The 17,070-nt window shown below is 46.0% G+C and overlaps 1 protein-coding gene across 1 annotated transcript in view; it reads left to right on the forward strand.

Annotated features, from left to right (window-relative positions):
• The window catches only part of GOT1 (glutamic-oxaloacetic transaminase 1), a 110,933-nt gene that overhangs the window by 30,543 nt on the left and 63,320 nt on the right, over positions 1 to 17,070 (forward strand). The window lies entirely within an intron of this gene.

A 17,070-nucleotide genomic window follows, 5' to 3' on the forward strand; every position in this document is an offset into this window, starting at 1 on the left:
TTCCCGGCATGGTGTGCAAAATAGCGATGGAATTGGATGCAGCCCGAGTGATTACCTGTGGCTTAGATTCATTCAAGCATTCCATCTATCACTGTTTTAAATACTTATTGTGTCATCCTAAGTGGGACAGGTGTGCCTAGACATGGGTCCCGTACACACTGTGTCACTGGAACCAAGCTATACCAGGCTGATGAATCCATAACTAGGGCATACCTGGTCCTGGGTTGCATGTGTTCCGTTTCAGGAAGGACCTGGCTTACCAGGTCAGGCTTGACTGTTCTTATTGGATATAGCTGGGTCCAAACTGAGGTGGCATGGCATGCAAAATAACCATGGATTGGGATGCGGCCCAAGTGATTACCAGTGTCTGGGATTAATTAAAGCATTCCATTCATCATTTGTACACTTATTAATGCCTGGTAAAGGCAGTAGGCTTCCTCTACCGAGGGTAGCACTTTGGGCGCATGTCCCCGTCTAACATGACCGCAGTCCGTGAGATAGGCCTATGTCATGGCGCACATCCATGATCTATGTTTGCTTATGACAACAAAAATCAGCCTTCGGGATCCAGACACCAGTATAGTTGGGCACTCTGTATTCGAAAGGCTGGATTGTCCAAATGTTAGGAGCAGCTCTTTTCTCCATGCCGAAGAAGCTCAAAGTTTAGATTGCTGCACATGAGAAATCTCTGCAGTAAATCATTTAGTAAAGGAATGGCTTTGAACTCTATCTGGTTATTGTGAGAAGTTGGCCTGGTATATGATGCTCACTAGTTAAAGTGATCACCTTGTACCATGCCAAGCAACCCTTATGGTGTGGTTGTAAGTCAACCTTTTCGGACTAGCTGCCCTAGTGGTAGCGTAGGCTAAGCAGTCTTTGAGGCTAAACTCGTGAAGCGTGTTAAGCCAGCTGTTTTACCAAATGTAACCCCCTTTTATACCAATGAAAGGACACCACACAGATATATATTCAAAATATATATGTATTTATTTCTCAAAGTAACCCCTAGTCTCTTTATGAGCACAGGAGCACAAATCGTCAAACAAGATTACAGTAGAATACACAGAAGTTGCACTTTATATGGATTGGCCCTGGTGGCCGCTCAAACCATATACTAAAATAGTGGTATAAGTACCACGAACAGAAAAGGGAAAAGGCCTAGGGCCTCTAGAATCGCTGGGCCTACAAGGAGCTAACTTCAGTTAGTGACCAGGAGGTCCACGGGTGGCGTGTGCAGAGCAAATAGTCACACGCGTGCTCCCATAGGTTTCAATGGGTGCGTAAAAAGTACAAAGTTACTGCATAGAGGATCTTCCGGATGGACTAGGAACTCAAGATTTGGAACACAGGCACTAGAGATGTAATACTACACTTGGGCACAGGTGTGCCAGCTTTACCTCACCCACAGGAAGCGGGTGCATAGGCCTCGAAGTGCGTCGGGTTTCTTCTATCTGTTCCGTGGAGCTTGAAGACAAAGATGCTGCAGGCGGTCGGTCCGGGAGAGATGCAGTGGATCCAAGAGTGGATCGGAGATGTTGAAGACCTGTAAGCAGAGGGGACAGTGTTCACAGTCACTAGCCAGTGACCGGCGTGGCACCAGGTGGGTACCAGGCGATGTCGGGTGCAAACAGGAAGAAAGGTGTAGCTTGTCTCTGCAGCCACGTGGTCCCTGGAGGTCGACGACGTCCAGGAGTCGGTTCACGAGCTGTCCCACGCAGGCTCTCGCTGTCGGCGGTGTCGGCGACTTGATCGAAGCAAACAAGCCTTGGCAAAAGCAATTGTTGTAGGAGATGAAATAAGCTGATGGTTCTGACCAGCAAGGACAGAAGGACTGCTCCTTTGGAGGGGAGCAAGGGCCAGTCTGGAGCAACCAGACCAGCGGTGTATTTCGTAGAGTTCGTCGCCAAGATGGCTACTAGCCAGCGGGCCAGCAACCGGTTAAGCGCGTAGAGTGGCAAAATGCAGAAGGGCCCCACGCAGATCGTGGAGATGCTGGAGGGCTCACCTTTGGTGCAGATGCTGCTCGAGGGTTGGGCTTCTCAGATCCCAAAGCACAACTTGGAGGGAGCCTCGGTTGTTGCGCTTGTCGTGGTCGTTTCAAGATGGCTGGCTCCACGTGTCTCGGTGCCTCCACGGGTCTCCTCTTTTCAGGGACTGTGGATCGGGCGGTGAGAGGTCTGGAGGTCCAGGTCTTGTCAGTCTCTGGGCTCGGGCTCCGGCGGGAGGCGGCGGCAAAGCAGACGTTGATTCGCTGGATGGTGCTTGCGTTAGCAAGGTGGTCACTCCCTGACCACAGGGGAGATTGGCTTCAGTCCTCTGTGCAGCAGAGCGTCGAAGTTCCCGTCTTCTTCTTAGTGTTAAGTTGATTCCAGGATGTCTGAAGTCTTAGGACACAGCTCCTACCTTTAAGCGGATTCTAGGGGCCGGACTACCTGCTAGGTCCCTCCCTATGGGTGGAACCAGGAAGGGGGGTGGTTACACCCCCAATCCTTTGTCCAGCTCGCCCCAGGCCCGGGACTGGTGTGCCCCAGGACCCGTTTGAACTGGCATATGCACCGAGGCTCCTTGTGAGCCACAGGCATGTCTGGTTTCTTTCAAGCCCTACCTGACCAATACACAAAATCCTGTCTGGGGTGGTGCACGCACCTCCCCTGGCAGGAAACCCTTTGTCCACACCTCCCAAGCTGGAAGGACTCCCAGCAGCAGGAGGGCAGACTTGTGTCTGTGGTGGCAGCATCCATTTTGTGGAGCTGAGGCTATGTCTGATTTTACCCGGGTTTCAGGTACTGTACATGTCGTGTCCCTCTAGAAGGGTGGAATGCTAACCCCGTCGCCAGAATTGGCGAGGGGTTAGTATTCCAATTCGTATGACACCTTACTCGACATGTTTTGATAAAGCCAAACCAAAGATAGCATTTAACCGCGAGGTTCATAATGCACTTAAGAGTATATGGTATGACGATATCTGGAAACAGTAGAAGGAAGTTGTTCCGACCACTGCAGACAGGCTCAGCTCATGCCAGAGCACCATCTCACATGGAACCAAGCACTCTGCCTTCAGGATTGTTAAGGCCTGCCATAGGAGTGACTTATAGGTTACCAGGTGTCCCATTTAAGGTTAGGTATAGGTATACTACACCTAAGTAAGAGGTGATTACACCAACTTACCCCAGCTGAGTGATCAGCCAGTTGTGTCAAATTGTTAGGCCAAGCCTGGGGTGGCATAATACATGCTTCAGCCCTTGGCAGGCCTTGGGTACACCAATGCCCTGGGTACCTAGTGTACACTGGTACAGGGGCTGACAGGGTGATCCACTTCCAATTGGTTATGCACCTAGGGTGCATAGTTTTAATTTAGTAGAGAGAACAGCAGGCTGGGGGTCTGATTGGCAGGCCCACAGCCTCAATATGTCAAAAACCAGTGAAGCAAAAAGCAAAAATTTGGGGTGACCATAGGATAGCAGACCCTACTCTCCTACAGTTATGAACTGCAGATGACCTGGTCCTACATTAAGGAGGAGAGACTGAACTATTGGGCTTTGTAGACTGGTGTAATAGTTGGAAATTCTTGCACATTTTGTGAACAGCTATTTTTTGGAGATGGTCTCTTCCGCCATCTTCGTGTTTGCCCAGATTTCTAGATCTAGACGGTTATATATTTGATTTTCATGTCTATTGGGATGTGAAATTGACGTGCAAACCCTGCAGACAAGCGACACTAGAAGGTTGGCGCTACCCTTGTAGATAAAGAGAAGAGCGTGTGTGTTGAAGACGAAAAGATTGACTAGTATGCGTTGAAATTGGTGAAATGATGCACCGCTCCTGCTAAGAAATGTGTGTAATACCCTGCACGGTGGAGTGTTATCTTGCATCTGAGTTCTAGTGCTTCCAAGTTTGTAGTACTCCCCGTCTTTTTCACAACATTTATATGATCACACGTGCCTACTTCAGAGTAGTTTTTCAAGTAAAGCGGATCAAGAGCGGATCAAATATGGGGCCACAACGCATATGGTTCATGCACACGCCTGCTCTGCACGTTGTGGGATTGGCTAGAATTGGGTAGTTGGCAAGCGTTTGCGACACTGGCTCTCAAAGGTCGGGGCAGATAAGCCTGATGACATCTGTAGCTGGTAAACATTCTTGATAACACAATCTGTGCTGATGTTGAAATTGAAACCAGATCAGCTGAGGAACACAAGCTGGAATATGCGAAGAATGAATGTTGGCCTTTATAATGGGATTTAGGGCACGAGAAATTGGCAATTGTGCAATTGCACTAGGTTTCCAAATGTCTGGGCTGTTAGTTATTTGCTGTTGTGCCATCATTTGAATAATTTGGCCAACAGTTTCCATCAGTATTGCTTAGTTGTATTTCAAGTCTTCTGTGAGTAGGGTGAGTTTACGTGGTTTTAAAACCTGGTGCTGTTCAGTGATTTAGGATCTTGTGCATAGAGGACCAGGAGCTGGATTAGTATCATTTTTAACGTTTTCCGTTGATTTATGTTGCACACTGTTCTTTCTAATGCAAACAATATGTTCTTTCTTTTGGTCTCAAAAGAAGCAGGGCTGCAACCACTCCACCTTTGCATGCAAAAATGATTCTCTCTCACCCACCACATGAAAGCCAACTGATCTACAGTTTTACTGATAAAACTAGATATGGTCCAAATGATAATGTTTGAAATCGGGTTTCTGCAAGTTTTTATCACTTGCACTTCACCAAGTAAGGTGTTCTTATTTGTTTTAATCCTATTAAAATCGTTCTTTCCATCACACTTCTGAATTACAAAAAATGTGCTTATTTAATTGCTGATACATTTTTAAATATGTGTACTGTTCATTTTCAAGCAATTTAAATGCTGGGTGCTCGGAAAAAACTGACCTCCTACTGTGTTTTGGTTCACAACAGTTGCAAAACACTTCTCTTAACCAAATCCTCCAACTGCAGTCAGAGAAAAGAAAGTACAGGGCTAGCATAACAAGCATTGAAAATGGATTAGGTCTCTCCTTTGATTAAGTTAAAGCCATTTGCTTTGCTAATGGTATCGTATAGCAAAGCAAATGGCTTTAACTTAATGAAAGGCGACCTATTAAATTTTTAATGATTGTTTTTATTATAGTTGAATTTAGTTAGTGAATCGCGCCACAGGTAAGGCAGAATGCTCTATTGTAACAAAGTGAGCGAATTTGCCTCCAGACATTTGGGAAATTGTAGTCTGTGTACCTGTAAAAATCTTAAAACATCCACAAATCTAGCTTCTCACACTGTCCACCAATGCAACTCATGCTGGACACGCGAACGCGAAGGTCGAGAGGCCATGATGCTCATTCGGTTGATGGCCTCTCTGCAGAGATGCAATAGGAGCAGTGCTTTTGTTCCACCTGGGATAGAGGATTCTTTCAATCAGAGGATTGCATTATTGTTATTTGAAATACGCTAGTACAAAAATACTGTTACGCGAAGACAGAAGATATATCAACAATGCATTACAAAATGTTACAAATAACAAAACGAATGCATTGAAACATAAAAGCGGTGAACAATAAAAAGCAATGTGTATACAAAAGTATAAACACTCCATTTTAGCCCTGCCTTGCTGGAACGATTTGAAAAATAATCAGACCACTAAAGAGAAAAGTGAAATGCTGTAACACTTTAAGGCAGTGTGCCCGCTGCTTCTATACGCTTAAACTGGTACGTGGCACATACGACTGACCTCTTAACTATAAAAGGGGTACAGCCTCCTAAACAGACGTCATTAGACTTGGTGGGTTATTTAGGCAAGATAATGGACGTGATGACCAAAACCTAGACAATGCAACCGAGGGAAGAGGATTGTTAAACATGACTCAGTCAGTTGAACTCAAGTGACTGAAACGTGCAGCGATGCAAGTTATTCGCACACCTGCTATTCTGCGGACACCTGACGCACTGCTGACACTGCCCTCGCACATTTCTGGACATTCGTGGCACACTCCTGATACACTGCTGGCCCACTCTGACGCACCCTATCCACACTGCTGACACTATCCTCGCACATTTACAACCACTTCAAGCAGAGTGCTGATACAACCCATGCCACGGATGGCAAATGCTTGATAGAGACTCCTGGCACACCGCCAATATTTTCCATGCACATTTCTAACTTCCGCCTGTTCACTAGCACAATACTACCAGAGTCATGACGTATGGCCGGCACACCCCGGGCACAGTAACAGCACACCGCTTTTAAACGCATGGCATAACCCTTCTTGTACACTTATGGCACGTTCTTGGCATGCCTGTAAAACGCTTCTGGCAAAGTCCTGGCCACAGCCAGTCAAACAGCTGTCACATTTATGGCACACAGCGAGCACTCCTAGGGGCAGAGTGTTGCACTACCGATATAACCACAAAACGATCCGGAGAACCTGTTGGTACAGCACCAACCTAGTCCAGAACATTTGGCCCACCCCAGGAACTCTCTGGGCTCACTGCTGGCACACTCCTGACATTCCAAATTGAGTTAACGCGCGTGCCATTGGTGCGCACCTTCAACATGTGTGGCACAATGTTGATGGTTTAATGGCACCCCACTGAAAACCACTGCTCGTACACTCCTGGCACGAGCCAGCCCAGCGGGGATGCCCACGTCCAGATAAATGTTCTGTTTTCCAACAATCTGTATGTAAAATACGGTCAAGGTCTCCACAGACTAACGGATAGCTAACCATTTCGGACAGCGCGCGCCCACCTTTCTCCCCAGAAAGGCGAATAGAAGAGAGCGCGTGGCACCCACCGTGGCTCCCGCGCAGGGGCGTAGAAGACACTAAATTTCTGGGGGGGGGGGGGGGGGGGACAGGGACAACCTTGTGGACTTTCCAGTGACCCTATACAAATCGCCCATTGTGTGAGACCGTACGCGCGTTAAATGTATACAATGGCATAGTTATGAAGTGAAATATTAAGAAAGGCAGGCAAGTATTCACAGTCTGCAAGTATGCTTTCTTTTTATTTACATTCACAATAAAGACCAAATGGGAAATAAATATGTATATGAATCTTGCATCTTCATGCACCAAGAAAACAAAGGTGGGACGAAAAAAGGAATAATAAACTAAATGCTCTTAGCGAGATTGCTACATCTAAAAAAACGCAATTGGACTAATTAGAAATTGTTTTTCTTGCTGCAGGAATCTGTAATAAAATTATGAACTTAATTTTGAAAAGCCAAACAATTTCTTGCGCCGTTGAGTGCAGAGGACAAATTCTTTCGCTATTGTATGTAGGTCAACTGAGTCCATCATCTCTTTATGTATGTTGCATATGGCAACATGATTATGTCTTTTTTGAGACATAGTTGATCTTAACCAAGTTTTCAATCAGCGGAGGCCATTGAAACTTCTCTCAGCCTCACAAGACGATACTGGTATAACTAAAAGAATCTGTAATAGCTTCTCAACCTGTGAAAAGAAAGCTCTCTCTCTCTTGGAAGCATTTTTCGGAGAATGTCTGCCAGTTCTGGGACTGAAGAGTACTTGAACATGCTTGATAACCTAGTCAATTGAGCAGAGAGCAGCAAAGGGGCTGTTTCTTTGTACTGATCAAGAGAGTCAATGCCCTTGCCTGTTAAAAGCACTTGTTCAAGTTTTTCATATGTTTGGATGCCTTCCTGGTCAAAACGCTGAGTGAGATGAAGCGAAACAGTATGTAAAAGTTCGAAATACTGAGGGCGATAGTAGTCCCTAACGGTTGCAGGATGAAAAGTTTCTGCTGCTCCATCATCTATCCGTTTAGGGATTCGGCGCAGTCGTGGTACTTCAATGGCATTAAGATGGTACTTAGCAATCATGTGGTTATTGGCATCAAGCAGACTGTCAAACGACGCTTCACTATGGAGCTTTAGTATTGCACTTTTTGCTACATTAACAGCAGCTTGTAGCCCTGATATAGTTTGCTGGCGTCCTTGTAAGGCAATTTTCAAACATTCCAGAAGCTGCAGTACTTGGAGAGCAATCTGAAGACCTAGGACAGTTGTTCCTCTATGAAACTGTGCCAGCATACCACGAGCACGAGCAGACACATCACCACTGGACTTGGATGTTGATAAGTGTTCTAGGGTTTCCAGAATAGGTTCATAACTATCCATTACATTTGTTACAGCTTTTACACGGACCGTCCAACGTGTTGGACACAGAGGCTTTATTTTTAACACATTTGCAGGGCCTTCTACACTGTGTTGGATGAGGTCTGAGAATATTGTACGGCATGTCATAGATTGCCCAAACAGATTACCAAGTTCGTGGACATAAAGTAGTGCATCTTCCATTATGGAACATTTATGTGCTGCAGCCTGCATCACCAGATTTGTACAATGTGCTCCACAATGGACATAAAGAGCAAGTGGCTGTTCTTGGCGTATTAATGCTTGCGCACCATGGTATTTCCCTGCCATATTTGCTGCACCATCATATGTTTGTGCTCTCAACTTTGACAGAGAAAGACCATGACGGCATAAAACATCTTTGACAATTGTAGCAATTGCAGTACCAGTGGTATTATCAGCCTGATACAGTCCAATGAAATCCTCATGAGGATACAGATCTTGGTCAATGTAACGAATACAAAAGCTTTCTTGTTCCTGACCAGATATATCCTGTGTGCCATCAACAATTACTGCATATGGATTGTCACCAATATTTTTACGGATTTGATGCAAAATTGCACGGGACAATAATTGAACAACTTCATTTTGGATGTCTGGGCTGAGATATTCTGCTCGATTTGCTGTAATCCCCAGTTTTAAAGATGGTACATCTTCTGCTCGTGCACTAAGAAATTGACGGAAATTCCCACTGCTGTCATCATGACCTCGGAGTGCAAGGCCTTGTTTTGCCAGAAGAGCTATGGTATGAATGATTAGTTAAGACAAAGCCAGGCTTCTTTATGTTGTTGTTGGACTTGCTGTGATAACTTTTGATTGATTGACTGGCCTCCTCTATACTGTACAAGTTGACTCACAGCATATGAATGAGCATAACTGTTCTGGTGCTTTTTGAACCTTTCAATTGCCTTCTTCCAGTTGGTGTAACCTGTGCTGCAAAATGCCTCCTCTGTGTTCTTGGAAAGCTCAGTTAATTTCAGTGACTTGGCCTTTGCACAGTGAAAGCATAGTACTCCTGCCACTCTACTGCTGTAATGAAGCCAGGGGAAATCCTGGAACCATCTTCCTTGAAAATGTAGAATGCGCTTTTTCTTCATATGGGACTGTTACAATGATTTGAACTGGCAATGTCCTCTCGTGCGGTTGGTTTGGTGCCACTGTGCTTACAAATGTTTCCTCTGTATCCTGAAGACTAGTTGTTGATGCATAAGAACTGCTGCTTGATTCGTCTGAGGCAGTGACAACTCCACAAAATGTTCCTGGGAGTGGTGTGCAATCACTTGATATTTCTAAAGCTGTGTCCCCAACTCCATATTGAATTGCAGACTGCAGTTCTGACATCATATCACTATGAATCGTGTTAATTTCTGAGTTGTCTGAATATAGGTTCACTTCACTTGGCTGTTTCTTGGCAAAGAATTTCCGGATGTCCATTCTAAGAAAAAAGGAACAAATAAGTTTGTAGCAGTTGCAATGTGGGGACATAAAGAATATTTAACTGCAGTTCAAAAGTTGCAAACAGTCTTTTGTGTGCACTCCCCCCATGTAATCAACACAGGGAGTGTTGGGGGCAAAACCTACCTCCAGTATAAGGATCCTATTCCAATGTAGTGCGACAGTGAGGGGAAATTATGCATGGGAAAACCCCTGCGCCTTACTGCACAGCCTAGGATTTGAGCGCTATATATATATATATATATATATATATATATATAGATAAATAGCTCATAAATACATGTACCTGAGAGTTTGTGGCCACTTTTTGTAGCTCCTGGGATAGAGCAGATGTCTAAAGCTTCAGATGTAGAGTACCTATGTGACACCTTGAGAATCACAGATCTTTGTCCCAGGCACGGTTGTTTCTCCTATTTACAAACTGTAATTGGTTAACAATATATATGTGCAAAACAAACATGTAAGGTGTTTTGCAGCATATAACAGAATTAATGATAAGGAAGATGGCTTGGTCTGGTGTCTGGTTTGGAGATCATAGAACCCTGAGGCCTGACATCACATCCCAGCTTCCCTTCGTGACTCACTACTGTGATCCCGGGCACATCCTCATAGTTCCTGTCTGTCAGTTATTGGCAGCGTTGCATCGTATTGCCAAAAAGGATATTCCTGCTGTTCCTCAATATATGAGAGAGAAGGAAGAAGAGTCAAGGGAGAGGCTGGATCCAACTATATCCAATGTGTGTTTAAAGTTGGTAATCCATTTGTTGGATAATAATGCCCTCACACACCCTTTCAGGTGTCATGCTTCATCTTCTGGGCTGCTCCTCGTCGGGCCGGCGGTGCAATGCCTAACGGGCTCCCTTAATAAGGGGTACTTTATCGGAGATCTTCAATCCAACTGCCGTATGGTGAAGTGCGGGTGTGGGGGCCTGGGTGATGTAGATGTGAATGAGTGATATAAAACAGGGTTGAGAGTGCCAGCTGGGAATTAATTTTATTCTGGGGGCCTCCTTCCCTGATTAAAAACGTGAAGGTGTAGCACTCAACAGAGTATAATGTCTCACGATTGAGTGACTTATGTTATAATGGTCAACATGTTTCTCGCTTGGAGTTGTTACACTCGCGATTCTTCAGGACCTATGAAAAAAACTATCTACAACTGGAGAGGATGTAATATTAATATTATTCTCAATTGAATGGTATAAAGCGAGTCAGTAACTCCTAATTAAAATACCTGTTAGTGTCTGGTATTACCTGTAAAAGAAAAAGGTAGGTGATGCTAGTTAAAAAGGAATACAATAGACACGATGATTCAAGAACCAGCCATAAACGTGACTCTTCAATCGTTCTAAAACTCAAGTGGTGGTGGCTTCTAATGCTTAGCAACACATCAGAACATGTTCATTGGTGGTGAATCCCCACGGTGAACTAAAGTGACTATTCACCTGTGTAGAATTCATTAAAATGCAGCAAGAAATAATCTCGGAAGACTCACCCTATTCAGTATCAGTCCAGACCACAACAGTACCCGGTGGGTGCAACATGAGCGACAATTCCTCATAAAGTAGCATCGTACACGTGCCAGTGTACGTCACTCATTCATAACGTGCTTTTCAGCTCCTCAACCCCAGTGGGCCCTTCCAGAAAATCATGACGTTTTGCGACAGCTATCGGGTGCACTGAGGCTCTCTCTGCCTGTAGTAGTGGTCGCTATTTATAGACGGCCTCGCCCATGGGGCCTGAGAGATCTTTAATGAACCCTTTCTGCAGAGACAGACAGGCTGACATGTCTCTGATGAAGCTCCTCAAGAGAGTGGTCGCAGACTCCATTTAGATGGGAGAAAGCGGGTTGAAGCCCCCCATATTCTTGTAATGTTCCCAGAATGCCCCGCGCCTCATCTCACCTGCGACTGGACCCTGGCAGCATGGATTTCAGAAAAGCATCGGACTCTGGGACCCTCACTGACCTTTACCCAAATCCATCTGTTGGGGCCTGGCCAAGCGACTTACCGACCCTGCTCCCCTAATAGCGCCTCGTGCAGAGTCAGGGCGCTGCGTGCTCTGTAAAATAGACGCTGTGGGGAAGGCGGCTATCCCATAACACAAACTTGCACCAAAAGTGTCTCTAGGTTATGGAATACTTGTTGTTATTAATATATAACTCAAAGATACTCATTTTTTCATCCTCTCCAAGTTGAAAGGCTGGGTCAGCGCTGCCAGCTGTATCGTGAGGGGATGTTACCCTAGAACCAATGATCTGTCTTACAATTTGTTGTTACCAGAAATATGCGGAAATGCAGGACCCCTTTACACCAGAGGGGCCGCACAACATTGTCACTGTCCTATCGCACCTGGCTGATCACATGTCAGTGTCACGTAAAATAAAAGTTCAGCAAACCGCAAACTTAACGTGGAGTCACAGAAGAGAGGGAGAGGCGCAACGAGCAAGCAAGAATGAGGGAGGGGGAAAAACGAGTACAACAGCCCGACAGATGAATGCAGTGTAACAGCCCTTGGCTTTACTTACAAGTTAACCGAACTGAAAGTCAGTCACTTCGATGGGATAGGTACTCACGCAGGAGGGACCTCACACTTCGTGGGAGCGTGCTGCTGCAGCCCTTCCGTCTTCAAGCCGTCAACATACACTGGGGCGAGGAGTCCGAGGACAGGTCAGGTCAGTCAGCAAATCAATCCGTGCACTGGCTACAGGCAGCAGAGGTGAGAAATAATTCCCGGAGCCTCAGGGGTGCTGCGCCACACAAAAAGTTCAAAAGGGCATAGGCAGGGGGGCGAGTGGCCTCTGACGTCACATTATGCTGTGACTATCGGATCATTGGCGGCTCACAGACAAGTAACGAGAGGCGCCAGGTCAAGTGCAGGGCCATTAGGTCACGCAGCTCCGCCCGCACTTTTTTTCGTGCGCTAATAATGGCCTGCTAATCTCCCTCTCAGGAGGGATAAGGGAAATGTGTTTGTCCCCTCGTCCCCCCCACCCTTGTCCCCTGCGTCACCCCCACTCCAAAATCTGGGGGGGGGGGGGGATATGTCCCCCGCGTCCCCCACAGTTCCTCCGCCCATGCTCCCACGCAGGGAGACGAGCTAACGGTAGATCGAGACGGGCACGGAGTGTTGCTTGGTCCCGTGGTAGTGATGGTCGTGTTGTTAGGAGGACGACGAAGAGGCCACGTTGGAAGAACTCCACACAGAGCGGATTCCCCCCCCCCCCCCCCCCCCCAAACAGTGACCATATCCTGGTGTCCAGGTGCAGCAGCGCGCGGTGTTCCAGGGTCTTGGGTAGCTGCCGATGGCCCCTATCCTCACACGCATGGTCAACACGAGGGGCGCCGGCTGCAGGAGGGCACCCCTGTATTGCTTCCACCCATCCTCCTCGTTGCTACCCCCTCCCTCCTGTTGCTTCCACCCGCTCTCCATGTTGCTACCACCTCCCGTTGCTTCCCTGCTCTCATGATCCCGTCCTCTGTGTTGCGTCCCTCACCTGCGTTCTTTCCCCCCCCCCACACACAATTGTTTTCCCCCTCACGTTGTTTAAAAAAAAATTACCAATCCAACTCGGATAGGTAAAGAAAAAAAAGCAGGTGCCATTCTATAGGCAGCACGACCTTGGTTCATGTGCCTGCAAAATGACTCCAGCAACGGCGTAGGGTTTTGTTTCCTGTTTATTAGCCAGCTGCACAGCATCCCCATCGTGTGAAGCATGGCTAAAACCACTGGCAAAACTAACCGGTCCCAAATGCGAGGCATTTTGGCTTTTGCAATGCTTGCCATCTTTAGCCAGTGTTCCTCCTCACTTCTTCGCAGCACACCCTTCTTTCTCCTTCAGGCTGAAGCAAATCACAGGCTGCATTACAGCAGATCTTTGTGACTGGGGGTGAATGGTTTGCATTGTTCAGCATTCCGTCCATAATTTGTTCCTTTTGATTTTGTCACCCTAATTGGGATGGGTATGCCCAGCTGTGGGTCCTGTGCTCATTGAGCCACTGGATTCAAGCCTGGCTGAGGAGGGCTGATGCCCCGAAACCTGTCCCAGGATGCTGGTTTCCGGTCCAGGTAGGACCTGACCGGCAGTTCAGGCTGGACTGTTCTCATGAGGGGCAGGGTCAATACTGATTTGCATATGGCTGGGTACAAATTGGTGTGGTGTGGTGTGGTGAGCAAAAGAATGATGGATTAGACCCAGATGCTTGTGACTGGGGGTAAATGTTTGCATTGTTCAGCATTCTGTCCATCGTTTGGTCCTTTTGCATTAACCAGCCAGTCAGAAATGGTGTTTTAAAAATAATATTAAATTATGGGGGCTTGTTGGGCAACATTTAAATATCTTGCAAATATTGTTCCCTATACATCCCCCCTACTTCAGTCTTTGCCTCAGGCTTCCTGTAAAGAGTAGAGCGTGCGGACCAGGTGTTTGGCTCAGAGGCAGGAGCCTGATGGTTCCTGTATGTCCCAGACTGTGTGGAGTCCCACACACTCACACATAGGGTGGAGCAAGGTGGAGAGGGGGGTTTGTTTTTTCTTATGGGTCTTGTATGACGGAGGCTGATCTCTCCATGCCAGGGCCCGCTTACCACTATTCCATGGCAGAGCAGAGGTGGGATCTTTTAGGTTTCACGGCTAATTGGCCTATTGATGATATAATCGAAATGATGTCATGTGGCCCAAAAGAGAAATTGACATGGTGGGATCAAGATCAGGTGACACGCCTTGTATGTATGCTGTATTGAATAGCTTGACTCCGCAGGAATGGAATGCTGCCCAATAATGGAGTTGGGTGGAGGGGTCATGCCTTTATGACATCATGAGATATAAATGACATGACATAATGAATAGCTTTGGAGCCTGTGTCCAGCTTCACCCTTACTAACACAATGGCCCTCATTAGGAGATGCCCATTATCGATCACATGTGACGGTTCTGCACCCTGCGTGATTTTCAGAAGGTTACCGGACCCTCTCTCAAGCTCGGGGTGCTGATCTTTATTGGGTAAAATCCATAGTTTCCCCGCTGAGGACAGCTGCTTTCACATTTTATGGCAGAACACCTTGGTTGGAATTGTCGTGTTTGTTCTGTGTCGCAGGCGACATGGATGGTGTGTGGTTGTACATAGATGGTGCGTGAGCCAACAATTAACAGAGACCGAACCATGGGTCTGGGTTGGCTCTAAGAGCCCATGCACAAGCCGAGCCATAGAAATGTTTGATAATTAAATTGTGCAAAAAAAAAAATGTAATGTAAAATGTGATAGACTCTATTCAAAATTAAAACATATATATATATCTATCTGTTTAACATGAGTAAGTGTTTAGCTTTAGAACTTGGGGAGAGGATGTAGCCTAACGGCTAGGGCGGTCGATTTCCAGTTTGGGGACCGGGTTCGAGTCGTGGCAGTTACTCTCAACATCTTGTGGTCCTGGGCAAATCGTTAAATCTCCCATTCCTAACAAAAATAATGTGTCCTTGTGTAACGCAACTGATGCTCATGCAAAGCCTCTGATACCTTCGGGTCAAGTTCGAAGTATATAAAACTACAAAAATGAAATAAATAAAATTAAATGTGGGTTATCTATTAGAACTGTTGGTTCTAGAACAGGTTTTCCCAGATGTTCTGGTTTCAGATTGTGCAGTTCAGCTAAATGGTTGTAAAATTCTCTCCCGTTTGACATCAAGGCCCAGGCCTTGCAGGAGACAGTATGTGAGACTCCCCACTGCTGTCACAGTAACGCGAGGCACGGGGCGAGCACAGTCTTTTGATAAGGTAATGTAGTGGCATGTGCCAGCAAGCGCACCCAAACGCGGTGAGTTTCGTGACACTGCAGGCCCAGAGCACAAGAAGGGCTCCGGCACCACGGTACCAGTATTGGTTCAAGAAAAGAACTACAAGAAATCAGATCAAAAATAGAACAAACATTTTTTTAACCAAATGACAACAAGCGAATTTAATAGCTGCGAACGTAAATAAAGAAAAACGGCGGGAAACACCCACAATTTGAAGACATGCCTTCACATATTGGTCTCAAATAATTGCCTTTTTATAACCGCTCGAGACCGCTTCCATCAGCCCTCGAAAGAAGGGCTCTTCAGGAAACTCCAGCCGCATAAATTAAAATGCAATGCCGTTGCTGCCACCTCGTGTCTCTCACTGGTATTTTTATTTGCTACAATATCCCCCATCGGCTAAAACAAGCTGAAAGACACGCCGTGCACGTGCCCATCTGCTGTCCGGGCCCAAGCTGATGCAGACGCCGTGAGCGTGCACATCGGCTGTCCGGGCGCGCACATGTTTTGTCTCCCTTCGAGCACCAAACCGACAACAATAGGCTTGTCAAGGCGAAACAGCGCATGCGCTGCGTTCGCTAGGCGAGACCTAAAAAAGCTGCAATTTGTAAAAAGACATATTCTGATATTTGACCTGTGTTTTTGAACAGACCGCAAATATGTCAAGGCAAAGACCAAATTTAGAGCTTCTTTCTTGCTCATTCACTTTCTGAGTAAACTGAACACCTTTTATTTCCCAGCACAAGCTCAATCGCCAGAAGGGACTGGTACGCACTAAAAATAGATCGCCTTCATAAAATCTGACTTGCGATATCAAGTGGGCGAGTAGATTTTTCGCTGCCTGTAGTTCCCAACCTCCGATTTTCATCCTTTCTCATGCAGCATGATTGCAAACCTCCGCCCTTTTTTGTCACTCCTCTTACAGCTCCCTAAATGATTTAAATAAGACAAGGAGGTTTCCTCCCTGTTTACCTCCCTATACTGCTTTTTAACGTTCATCTTTAACACTTCTCGCTAGTGGATGGAAGAAAAAGGTTGTTAAACCACTTTAAAGCAAATCAAACTTGGACCCTGGGGCAGGATCTAACTATATTCTCATCTTATTTTTATCTAAAATTGGTGAGCAGTTCTGGATTACCGGCTTTCTGAACACCTTGAAGTGCACCAGTTAGTAAATGCTATCCAGTTGAATTTAAGGCCAGGTCTAGGCCTTAATTTCAATTAACAACACAAACTTTCAAGTGGCATGGAATAAAGAGTTTTTCTTCAAGAACCTCATTTAGCGTTAACAGAGGGACGCACCTACAACAGCAGGACTAAGCAGGTCACTGTAATCTAGTCTGCCCATGTGGCTGAATTGAATGGTGTCAGACAAAATTACATTGACCTGCTTCGTGTTGCTGTTGTAGGTGTATCTCTCTGTTAATGCCAAATGAGGTGCTTAAAGAAAGACTTTATTTTTAATATATGCCACTTGAAAGCTTGTGGTGTTAATGCTACTATCAGTTGTACATTGAACTATGCCAAGCTTGCTATGTTGGTCTTTCAGAGTCGGCTGTGTACAAGCTTCATGTTGTTCAGATTATTGCAGTGTGACCAGTCAGGAAATGTTATAAGTTCTCTGAGGCTCATCGTAAGCTGCACTAGTTGCCAGTTTTTAGAAGGATCTATAAAGCAC

This window comes from Triturus cristatus, chromosome 1_2 (assembly GCF_964204655.1).
Source record: "Triturus cristatus chromosome 1_2, aTriCri1.1, whole genome shotgun sequence".
NCBI lineage: Eukaryota > Metazoa > Chordata > Amphibia > Caudata > Salamandridae > Triturus > Triturus cristatus.